This window comes from Chenopodium quinoa, unplaced genomic scaffold (genome assembly GCF_001683475.1).
Source record: "Chenopodium quinoa cultivar QQ74 unplaced genomic scaffold, ASM168347v1, whole genome shotgun sequence".
Lineage (NCBI taxonomy): Eukaryota > Viridiplantae > Streptophyta > Magnoliopsida > Caryophyllales > Amaranthaceae > Chenopodium > Chenopodium quinoa.
Genome location: NW_018743858.1, coordinates 30,999 through 43,349, shown reverse-complemented (window position 1 = coordinate 43,349; position 12,351 = coordinate 30,999).

The window sequence follows — 12,351 nt, the reverse complement described above, 5'->3', positions numbered from 1 at the left end:
TCCTCAATTAAAAGTTAAAAAAATGAGTTCCCGATTCACTTAAATGCAATGGCATGCTTGTGCCTAGCACAACATAGGCGTGCCTAGCTGAACTTTGCCTGACTCAAAAAATCAACTAAAAAAAACCCTAAAAACACATACAAAATAAGACTTATCGTTTGTATTAATTATTCAAATTTTAATGTATAATTGAGCATACCAAATTCTTTTATGAAAGTAAAATTATTAAATTTCAAGATAATATGAAATGGGCTTGGGCAACCCGAACAAGGAGGAGGAGAATTCCGTCCACAAACAAATCTAAAAGAGTTTCCATACTAAAACCAATTGGTGATAATATGAGTAACTCCTCCACAAACAAATCTAAAACAGTTTCCATACTAAAACCAATTGGTGATAATATGATTAACTCCTCTACCTTATAAAGTGGAACCATCTCTTCTCTTTCTCCAATATGGTACACTCACAAGTGGGCTACAATGAAAACGTGATCAGAGCAATAATCCTCTTAGGGTTTGGATATCTTGTCGAGGTAAATCTTTATTCAGTAGCGTTAAAGACCCAACTTAGAAGAGACCCGCAACCTGATCTCTAATACCATCTTAAAGGACCAACTCAACCAAAAGGTTAATAATTGTTGAAGCCCAGGATTGATTTATATAATGTATCTAAAACATAAAATTGATTTAACTATTGTCATACACTCATACACAATTCCTGTCAATACACACATGAACGAAATACAATGTATCATGGATGTTTCTATACAAGTGGCCAATTAAATGGAATATGGTCAATCAATATTTTTGGTGTGTGGAAAAGTGATGCATTTACTGAAAAGAAACTAATGAAGGCGAAATCTTAAATCTTTGTTCAAGATTGGTGGCTAGTGGCTACCGACGCTAGAGCCAATAATTACAGGAAGTATCATGTAGATCAGTGGATGGGCTATGTTTTTCAACATACATTTGTAAAATAGGAGCACTACTATAAATTAATATTAGATGTATTCTTTTTTAGTGCTAAATAACTAACATAAATTTATAAGTTAATATGTTATATATAGAGTTAAAGTTTTATTTAGCTGGGGTGGACAATGCAACAATCATTCAGATCAAGTTTTGTTTGGCTAAGTTCCAATATGATTTAGGCTTTTAGGTATTGACTAATGAATTATATGTTTGCTTCCGATAGATCGGACTAATTGAGATTTATACTAGTTGTAATTGGGTTATATTGTTGATGAATTATTTAGTATTGTCCAATAAATTTGCATCTATGACTAAAACGAGTTTTGCAATTTTGGAAGTACACTTAGATTTGGATAAAATAATTTAGATTAAGTAATCGAATACAAATTAGTTTTGATAGGTTTAAAAATTTGCGAGTATTGTGAAAGAAAATATCCCGTATCTTTTCCAATTGATGTGATCAAATTGATGTAATATAGCCGGTAGGGGCATTATACAATTTATAATAAATATATTCCTCAGTCAAAGGTGTAATTATAAGTGCCTAAAACATTATTATCCATCAATGGCTCAATGCACTATATGGTCTATAATCACTTGACTTCGACTTATAAAAATCATTGAGCTTATATATATTTCCAATTCATATAAAATAATTCAAAGCATTGATACCAAAACTCTAGAAACAGCATTTAAGAGTTGTAACACTTGCAAGAGACAATGATATCTAAAGGAACCATTAAAAGAGTGGTTAAAAAGGAAAGTTAAAGGGAAAGCAAATTGATTAGACTACAAGAGTTTGCTATCAAATCACTGCTTGTGCGATAAAGCATTACTGTTAAGATGGATGGCTTTCGTATGAGAAGAGTCACATGGATTGTTAGAGCTAAAAATATTCAAGAATTTTACATCTTTCACACATAAAGTAGTGCTAGATGCTTACATTTTCTTGAATGATCTAGCTAGGAGGATATAGTGTCACATCAATATCATAAAGTACATGAAAGAATGAGTTTGCTTATATCCATTTAAGTAAGATCAATTACAATGAAAAAAATTTTAAGCAGTCGTCTTAATTCTTGATATTGTTGATGCATAATTATTATTATTTTTTTTTATTTGAATAAGTCACAACTTTCAAGGCTATTATTTTACTTATCGCTCTAGATGAGTCACAGTATACAAGATCATTATAATTATAAACAAGGGTAATATGATACAAACTTACGACCTATCCTACACAGGCTCGATCTCAATCTTTGCTACAAGGCCTTATCCTACATACTTCCTCATTGATACAATTTATGTATAGTAAATTGCCGTATGAATTCATCTATAATACTGTTCAATTCTTAAGGGCATAACATTTTTTCTAAATTTTTCATAATTAAATAATTAATTAAGAATCTGTATTATTCAACGTAGAATGTTTATCTTTAGACACACCTTTTTGTTGATTGCGTATGCATGGATGGATCTTCTCATTCAAGAATAATATCTTTCAATTTAGCTGCAAAAATTAGTAGAAGCTAGATTCTTGTCATATAATAGTAGCTAGATTCTTATTATATCATTCACCCTATTTCCTAATAGGGGTTGAGCTCATTGTCAGGAAATGTGTACCTAGAACCAATAATTGATCCCACAAATCAACATACTAGTTTGACACTTTTTTTTTTTTTTACCTCACTCATGCGCATATTGAGAAAAGTAAAGATGGGAATGAGTTGGGTTGTGACAGAGGCCTCGTTCTCAGATAGGCCGCATTGGAAAAGGGAAAATCATGTATGATGTAGGGCTCATGCCAATCTTTCTTAAAACGGTGCCCATACACGACTAATTAAAACTTTTGTTGAGCTTACCCAACGTTCCCTAGTTGGCCCTTCTTTCGCACCATACAAAAAATGTGTTGTAATTAATTGGGCCGTTGCATCACAATCAACAAGTTATCTCCAGACAGGAAGATACTCTAGTTCCAGAATTAGCTAAGTCTGTTATTGTGTTGCCTAATCTATAAATCTTTAATGCCCCATACTTGGTATGCTTTTTATAGCCCAATCCAAAGGATGAAAGTTTATAGCACACTTGAATTATTAGGTACATTCATAATTGGTCCATCCATTTTCCATCATTGCAGACACTATACATGGCCTGTTTAACAAGTACATGGGCTCATTCACCCCAATTATTACACGTAAATTATTGGATTGCGTGCGTCTATCTTGAGAAAATACAAGTTTCTCATCTTGAGAACAATCAAATATTTATCTAAGGGCAATACGATAAATAAATTGCCTAGTTATTCGTGTTTTAACAATTGAAAAATTAATTACTTCACTTTGAGAACTGGCAAGAAGTATGGAGTTTGATGACATTAACGGCCTTAGTTCTCCATCTTCCTTTATTGGGTTAATCATACTCTTTATTTCTCCTTTTTCGTTTCGGTGTTGGTGGTTACAAAGAAGATGAAGGTGTTAGTGTCTTTGTTGGAAATGGTGGTGCTAGTGGAGACGAAGAAGGTAAGGTGCGGATCAAGTGGAGGAAGATGAACTTCACGGCCTTCAAACGAGAGTAATACCAATGCAAGATCAATTAGAAAAGTAGACTTCATTTTATATTGAAAATGACCAAAGGTGAGAAACTTGGTTTTGCTCATTCATCTTGGATGCAAGTGACCTCTATTAGTTCTAATTAATGCGTCGTTGGTATCAAGGGTATCAAATTTCACCTCTATGACCTCACTAGCTTAGCAGAAAACAATTTTCAGTAACTACTAGATTAAAACCATTCTCTACATCCAACTCCTGCCAAATTATGATACTTCACACAAAGTTGATGCTCAAAAAATCGAAAGTTGCAACTACTTGTGTTATATGTTATTAAAGTACTGCAGATGCAAACCTTTACTACTTCAATCGATTACAATTCTGTTAAAAATAAACATTCCTGTACTGTTGTGATTCAACACTCAACATTCAATGATTTCGATCTAGTTTCTGTTGTTATACTTATTTCACAAACAGTGATACAAGCAATTTATCTCTTAAGGATTTTTTATTTTATTGAATCAGAGCATTAGTCTATGTTTAGATTCGATCCAGACTCGAAGTACTTCAAAATGTATAGTAAATGGAATAATCAACATGAATACATTACAAGAGCTTAATCTTTAGTTTTTCACATGTTAACATTTATCAACTGAAAGCACTCTAAAGACTATAAATCCAATATATCTTACAGTTAAAGCTCCTTGAATTATACTAGTCTTCTATACTAGTACATTCAAACCGAAATTACTACAGAGAAATATATAACTAGCTACGAATTCTTTTGTTGACAAGCTTTCCATTGATAGCCATTATTCGCAGATTTCCTTCAACCTTAAACCATATCCCCTTTCCTCCTGCTGAAATTACAGCATTCAGTAAATCGGGGTCCAACAAGAATCAATGAACTTGTATTGCTGCAATTTTCCCTATCAGTTTTATTCAGACAAAATCCAATATTACTAACTATAAGTGTATTGTACTTGTTGAGAATTAATGTTTGAAGGAACGAAATTGAACAGTATGTTGTACGTAATCAAAACAATTTTGATCAATATAAAGATTCCTAGTAGTACGTAATTTAACTTCATTGTGATAAATGTACAAAGTATGATTTTGAAAAACAAAAACGGAAATGTAACCTATGTAGTAGGCATTACTTGTAGTATTTAGCAACACGAGCTGGATTAGTACATAATAAGTAATATATACGAATAAATGGAGCAAAATAGAAAGACACCGCTAACTTAAAAGTACAAAATTATACCTTGAAGGTGATCAAATTTTGCTCTGGAACTTGTTCAGTTTGAAAAGCTTCCAACATAGACTAATACGAAGTACGGAGTATAAGATAAGTCAGTAAACCAAAACACATTGCAAAATAGAAAAATAGAAATAATAAGCAAACACATAGCATATAATTCAAATATTGGGTTTGAACACGTACCTTATCAGATTAATTGATAACTTTAAGCGCGGTTTCCTTGGAAATGGAATTTCCATGAACTAGTTCTTCAAGAGCAGCCACCAAGCAACAACCAATTGTAGAATTACGATACAGCTTCATCTTCTCCATTATATTGCTAAAGAACTATCTTTAAGGTAACTAAACTACACTTTCAATATTTCCTAACGTAAATATATCGTTAGCTATATTCCTATTTGATATAAACTAATGTATAGATCAGAATTTTTGACAAAGTGAGTCTACTTCACAAACAATTTTGTAAAGTAGACGCGTGGTCAAATTATTTACCAAACTAAGCTTCTAGGGGGACAGCGTTTTACATAACGCTAACTGCGGCAGCGTTTAATTCAGTACATAAAACGCTGTCCCAGGCAGTGTTTAGGCTGCAGCAGCCAACAGCCAACAGCCACCTCACTTCAAATTCAGCCCCCAACCCTCGTTCAGCCACCACCCTCCACCACTCATTCAGCCACCACCCTCCACCATCACCCTCCAACACCATCCCCACCACCAACCCCAACCTCTACCACCATCCCCACCGTCATTCACGATCCCCAACAACCTCCCCACCATCAACCACCACCAACCACCACCTCCCGCCACTTTTGCCCACCCTTAGCCACTTCAAACCACTCAAACCACCCCTAACAGCACTATAACCACCATGAACCACCACATTAACCACGACCGGCCATCGCTTCTACCCCGTTTCTCATTATGGAGCCCAAATGTTTTGTGTTTGCTATATATCGGCCTAGAATGATCTATTTTGACTGACATAAGTCCGATTTGGACAAATAAGGAAATTAAACTTCAAACCACACACAGATTCATTCAAAAAACATTTATTATATTAATAATGTAAGTGTTATATGTTATATACATCAGACTAGAAAATCCGATTACAGCAAATAAATTAGATAATATTATCTTAACTCATTTATCCGGGGTAACGATTCTCTATTCTGTCTGTCGTCTCTCCTTCTAACACGAAGCCGCCTGTAATGAGTAATGGTGTTAAATGGGTCTCGAGGCGGTGGCGGAGTCTGCTGGCTGGACGACGGGTCCTCCTGAATAGGTGTGGGCGCAGAATTGTGGATGAGGTAATCCTCTACGGCTCTAGATGATGTAGGATCACCTCCATCGCTACTCTGGCCGGCCTCGAACTGTGAGTGGACGGAGTGGCCTCCCACTACTAGAAAACAGGCCATTTTCGACGGAAAAATTCCGTCGGAAACTGGTTGCCGGAACACCCTTTGTAGGTAAAATGTCCAATTCCGTCGGAAAAGTTCCGACGGAATTTCCGTCAGAACAGTTTTTTCCGAAGGAATTAATTTATCGAAAAAGGTATTCCGGCCACCGGAAAGTCCGTCGGAAAATTCCGACGGAATACAAATCCGCCGGAATATTCCGACGAAAATTCCGTCGAAATCTCCTGCAAAAAAAAAAAAAAAAAAAAAAAAACACACGTCGCCACCTCAGACCACCAACCACCACTACATCAGACCCACCCCTAACCCACGCATAACTACCCACCCTAACCCAGACCCACCCTAACCACCTCACCCTAACCCAGACACACCCTAACCACCCCACCGTAACCCAGACCCACCCTAACCACCGCACCCCTAACTCAGACCCACCCTAACCATCCCAACCTTAACCCAAACCCACCCTAACCACGCCACCCCTAACCCAGACCCACCCTAACCACCCCCACCCCTTTACCCAAACCCACCCTAACCACCCCACCCTTTATCCAGACCCACCCTAACCACCCCAGCCTTAACCCAAACCCACCCTAACCACCCCACCCCTAACCCAAACCCACCCTAACCACCTCACCCCTTTACCTAGACCCACCCTAACCACCCCACCCTTTACCCAGACCCACCCTAACCCACGCATCCCAACCCTTACTCTAAACCCACCTAACCTAGACCCACCCTAACCCACGAATAACCACATCCACCAACCACCACCACCGTTTTACCACACACTACTAGAAAACAGGCCATTTTCGACGGAAAAATTCCGTCCGAAGCACCCTGAATTTCGTCGGAATACCCGTTTCCGACGGAAATTCCGTCGGAAAACCCGTTTCCGACGGAAATTCCGTCGGAACTGGTTGTCGTAAACCAACTTGTAGGAAAAAACGGCTTTTTCGTCGGAAATTCCGTTGGAACAGTGTTTTCCGACGGAATATTATCGTCGGAAGAGGAGTTCCGGCCGTCGGAAGTTTCCGACAGAAAACAAATCCGCCGGAAACTTCCGACGGAAATTCCGTCGGAAACAGCATAAAAAAAAAAAACAAGTACCACCCCAACCACCCTACCCCGCCCTGTCCAGCCACTACTTCCCCACCTAACCAACCCCCTAACCCACCCACACCCACCACCACGCCTAACCACCTCCAACCCACCCACACCCACACCACGGCTAACCACCTCGAACCCACTGCACCCACACCACGCCTAACCCCACACCACCCTACCACCTCCACCTAACCCAGACCCACCAAACCCAGACCCAGACCCACCTAATCGTAACAACAAAATTCGTAAACACCCACACCACCCACCCCATACATAGACCCCCCCACCCCACACACAGACCACCACCCACCCCACACCACCGCCCACACCACCCAGAAAAACGAAAAAAAAAAACCAAATCGAAACAAAAAAATTCATAAACACCAAAAAAATCAACATCCGAAACAAAAATCCAAAATAGAAACAAAAACCAAAAAATCGGAAAAATAATTTATATATTACATAGTCCAAAAATCCGAAAAACAAGATCTACAAACTTACATTACAAAATTTTTAAACTTACATTACAATTCCATCAAAAAAATAATTATAATCAAAAAATTTGTGAAAAATAAACCTAGATCTACAAACTAACCAATATTTAACCTATATTTCCATAAATACGGCGGTTGACAATGCTTGACGTGTGGCGGTTCTTGCGGTTGTTGTGGTTGTGGTTGTTGAGGTAAGGCGTGGTTGAGGTGGTTGCAGATGTGGTTGTGTTGAGAGGGGAAAGAGAAAGGCAAGAAAAGGAATGGAGAGGAGGGGGGCGTGACAGAAAAAGAGAAGAGGAATTGAAAGAGGAGAGGAGAGAGAAAGAGAAATGAGGAAAGAAAGGGGAATAGGGGCGGACAGAAGAAGAGGAGAGGAGAGAGAAAGTTATTAGGGTTTTTTTTTTGTTTTTTTTTTATTTTTTTGTTTTTTTTATCATAATTCCGTCGGAAATGGTGTAAAATTCGTCGAAAATTTCCGACGGATTTTATTTCCATGGAAAATTAATGTTCCGACGGATTTTATTTCCGTTGATAATTTACTGTTCCTACAGAATATTCCGTCGGAACAACATAAATTTTCCTACGGATTTTTATTCCGTCGGAATTTCTGATTTTTCCGACGGGAATACGTGTCCGTTGGAAATAGTCCATCGGAAATCGGTCTACTTCTAGTAGTGACATCCACCAACCACCACCACCCTAACCCAGACCCACCAAACCATAACCCTTAACCCGAACCCACCCATCAAACCCCCCTAACCCGAACCCACCAAACCCCCCTAACCCAAAAACTACCCACCACCGCCCACACCCACAACCACAACCAATAATAACGAAACGTGTGAAAATATATAAAAAAAAACATACCTTAAAGGGTGAATTTTGCTTCGAATGTAACTCGAATTTGGTTTAATACGGCCAAATTCGATCATGAAAAAGAGGTTTCATGGTCGAATTTGGCCGTATTACCATGGGAAGCCGGCGAGAAGGAAGAAAGGAGATGGAGAAGTGAAATGACGAGGGCGGTGGTGGTGTTGCGTAGCGGCGGTTGGTGGGGCTTGTTTAGCAGCGACAGTGTGAGAAAGGAGAAGGTGAAGAGAGGAGAAGAGAGGAGAAATGAGAATGGCAGAGGAGAGAGAAGGAGGAAGGAGTTCAGAGAGATAGATAAGAGAAAAGAAGAGAGGAGAGGAGAGAGAAAGAGAAGACAGGCGCAGAGAGAGAAGAGGAGAGGATAGAGAAAAGAGAAATGAAGGGGAGGTGTGCTCCGGTTTTAGGGTTTGGGGGTTTTTAATTTTTTTTTATAATATTCCGACGGACTATAAATCCGTCGAAAATCGTAATTTCCGACTAAATAAAAATCCTAATTTTTTAAAAATATTCGACGGAATAAAAATCCGTTGGAAATTATGCTTATTCCAATGGAATTTCATGTCCGTCGGAACAAATCCGTCGGAATTTGCCTGTTTTCTAGTAGTGTCCATGACTGTCCCGCGGGTGGACGAGATAGCCGTGACCATATCTCTGCAAGGTAGCCACGCCATATCTCGCACCCACTCGACTTGGGCTCTGGTGGGTCCGTTTGCAAGGGCGACTGATAGTGCATCAACCATCGCCACCATATCCGCCGCCTATAGTAATCATTGATCGGTAAGTTGTATGATATAGAAATTTAAAAATTGATGAAAATAAGTAAATTAAATAAACTCACATATCCGCTAATGATGTCAAAGATTGGATGGTAATGTGTGGATGGTGGCGTGTAGTTGCGGTTGATGAAACGCCGTGTAATCCGCCTGTACCAGAACATGTATGGATCGTGAGGATCCATAACTCCTTGGATCGGATCACTAGCGACGACAAACTCCAACCGTCGCTGCCATAGGTCAATGTAACGCCCATGCTCCACTAACTAGTTTGTCTCCCCCTTTCCCCGACGGTCAATACCATGCAGGCGGATACTAGTGTCACACTGCTGGGGGACAGGCTGGCAAAGTCCAAACTTTCGCATGACTCGGTCGGGTAGGTGACTCTCCACAACCTCGAAACAAATCAGGGGGGTCCTGCCACGTCACTTTGCCTGATGATCCCGCAGATGTGCAGGCATCGCATCAACTAAGTCAACTACATATGGATCCCATGTCATCTGCAATAACACATCAAAATTAACATTGTAAATAGGTTAGTGCATAAACAGTTTACAAATTAAATAAATGTTTACAAGATCCTTTTAAGTTACCACCTGATCCTCGGTGAGTCGGTCAAGGGTGTCTCGGTAGTACGGAAGACCCCTCGCTGCATGCGCATGTGTTAGTCTGGAGACCACCCACCTAATACCAAAAAATGTTTGAGTTTGACAACTAGCAAAATAAAACCGCCATAGGTCAATAATCATGACAATCGAAACAAACCTACAACCGTACACCTCGTCAATTGTAGGGACTGGTGGAGCAACGTATGCCTGGTACTACTTGTCTCGGTCCTGTTATCCCTGACGATGTACAGCAGGCCTACTTGGTCTGCCTATATGGATGTGCTCCCAAGCCCATAACTATAATACAAGAATACAAAACTAGGTTAAGTATAAACTAGGTAAGTAATTGTCAAACTAGATTGTTGATAATTAGGTTGGTTACCTGAAGCACAATCAAAGGACCTCCGATCTCGCCAGAACCACGGTGGAATGCTCTACACAGCTGGCGATACAACGTCGCCAAACAGACACTACCCCAGCTGTAGCCACAGATATGATCCCAATCATGGTCTAATAGTTGTAGATAAATAAGCTGCAGATGGCTCTCGCTCTTGTTGCCGAACAATACGCCCGGGATGAGCAGGAACAGGTATGCTCGAGCGTGTCTCTAAATCGTGGCATCATCAGCGTTCGCAGGCAGTGCACGGAAAGTCTCGCGTATCCAGTCGGTCCTCAACCCGGAGCCCCTAATCTCGTCAAGACCTAGCTGAACCCCGAGAACACAACTACCCCAGCTGTATCCAGGCAGTGCATGGAATTGACTAACGTGAGTCCTGTCACAGCACGGCCGTGTATAGGAAGGCGTGTGAGTATCACTCCGTCTCGCAATGTAACGGTCGCCTCCCCAACAGGTAGATGGAAGGAGTGCGTTTCCTATCTCCATCTCTCCGCGAGCGCAGTGACAAGTGCTCGATCGATCTCTCTGAACGCCATCCGATGAATACCGGCCAAGCCAGCCAACTTGATGTACGGAATAATACGTTGATCGACAACCCAGTCAGCCATTTGTCTGGTAGTGTAGTGCCTGCAAACCAGCATCCTCGCTGTATCAACCTGATAAATAACCGTACGACCGTAAATAATTTTAGATACTATATCAATTTAACATGCATACAAGTACATGAACTGACGAATGAAATATTATCGACTGATCCCATATGTCAATGCTCCGATGTTTGTCCTGTAGTGTCAAGACAGAAGGGTCAACAGGTCCGGGTGTCCTATCTTGTTCGTCCACGATATCTGTTCATTAACAACGTTATATACTAATTTTCAACACAGTTACAGGATTAAAAATTAAACACGAGCAAAATCTCAAATTAAAGGCAATGACAAACGGTAAATTTCAAATGCCAAACTTCAAAATTAGAAATGTTACAATTGTTTCAAACGTTACAAATTCAGAAACAGAAGCAAGCTAGTATTTTACTACAGCATTGTACAAATACAAAGTTAGGTCCCGGTCAGTCTTGAAGAACACGTTCTCTGGTTGTGACCTTGCTGGTGACAGCGGCTACATTTGCTCGGGGGGTGGTTAGTCTCATTTATTTCATTGCGTATGCGCTTTGACTTTGGCCGACCTTGTCCTCGTACCATGTTGTAGTCCGGAATGAGTTTAGGGCCGATAAACTCTGCCCAGGTCGTCTCGCAGGGGATAGGCCAGAATTGTGGTGCATAGGTGTTCGTATAGGCCTCCGATTGTAGCATACGGTCCACCCATGGCCGCTCTGATAGTGAATACTTCGCACAAACTGCTAGAACATGAGAACATGAGAGGTGGAATATCCGTGGTTTGTTGCATGTACACGTCCTCGACTGAAAGTTAACAGTATGTTTATGACCTCCTTTTCTACCAAGTCGCTCTCCCCTTTCGGTTATAACTTGATATATATGTAGCCGGCGGTTATACGCATCCACTCTATGATATCTTGCTTTTGTGGTGTTCTTCTCTAGAATGGCAATGACCTTGGGGGGGGTATGCAAGTCCCTATTCAGACCTAGCCTCAAAAGATTCCCTTCTTAAAGTGAAGTACCTGTTAACTCTGTGGAAAGTTAACTCGACAAGGGACATGATCGGTAGAAACCTAGCTCCCTTCAACACATTGTTAAATGTTTCAAAGAAGTTTGTAGTACATATCCCATATCTACGACCAGAGTTGTGAAACAAAGACCACATAGGAAACGACACTTGGACAATATACTCTATGACCTTGGTACATGCCTGACCGATCGAACACAGATCAGCTTGCAGTTTTCTTTCTTGCCTTTGGTACACAACAGCCTTGAACATATCTCTTATGTCATTG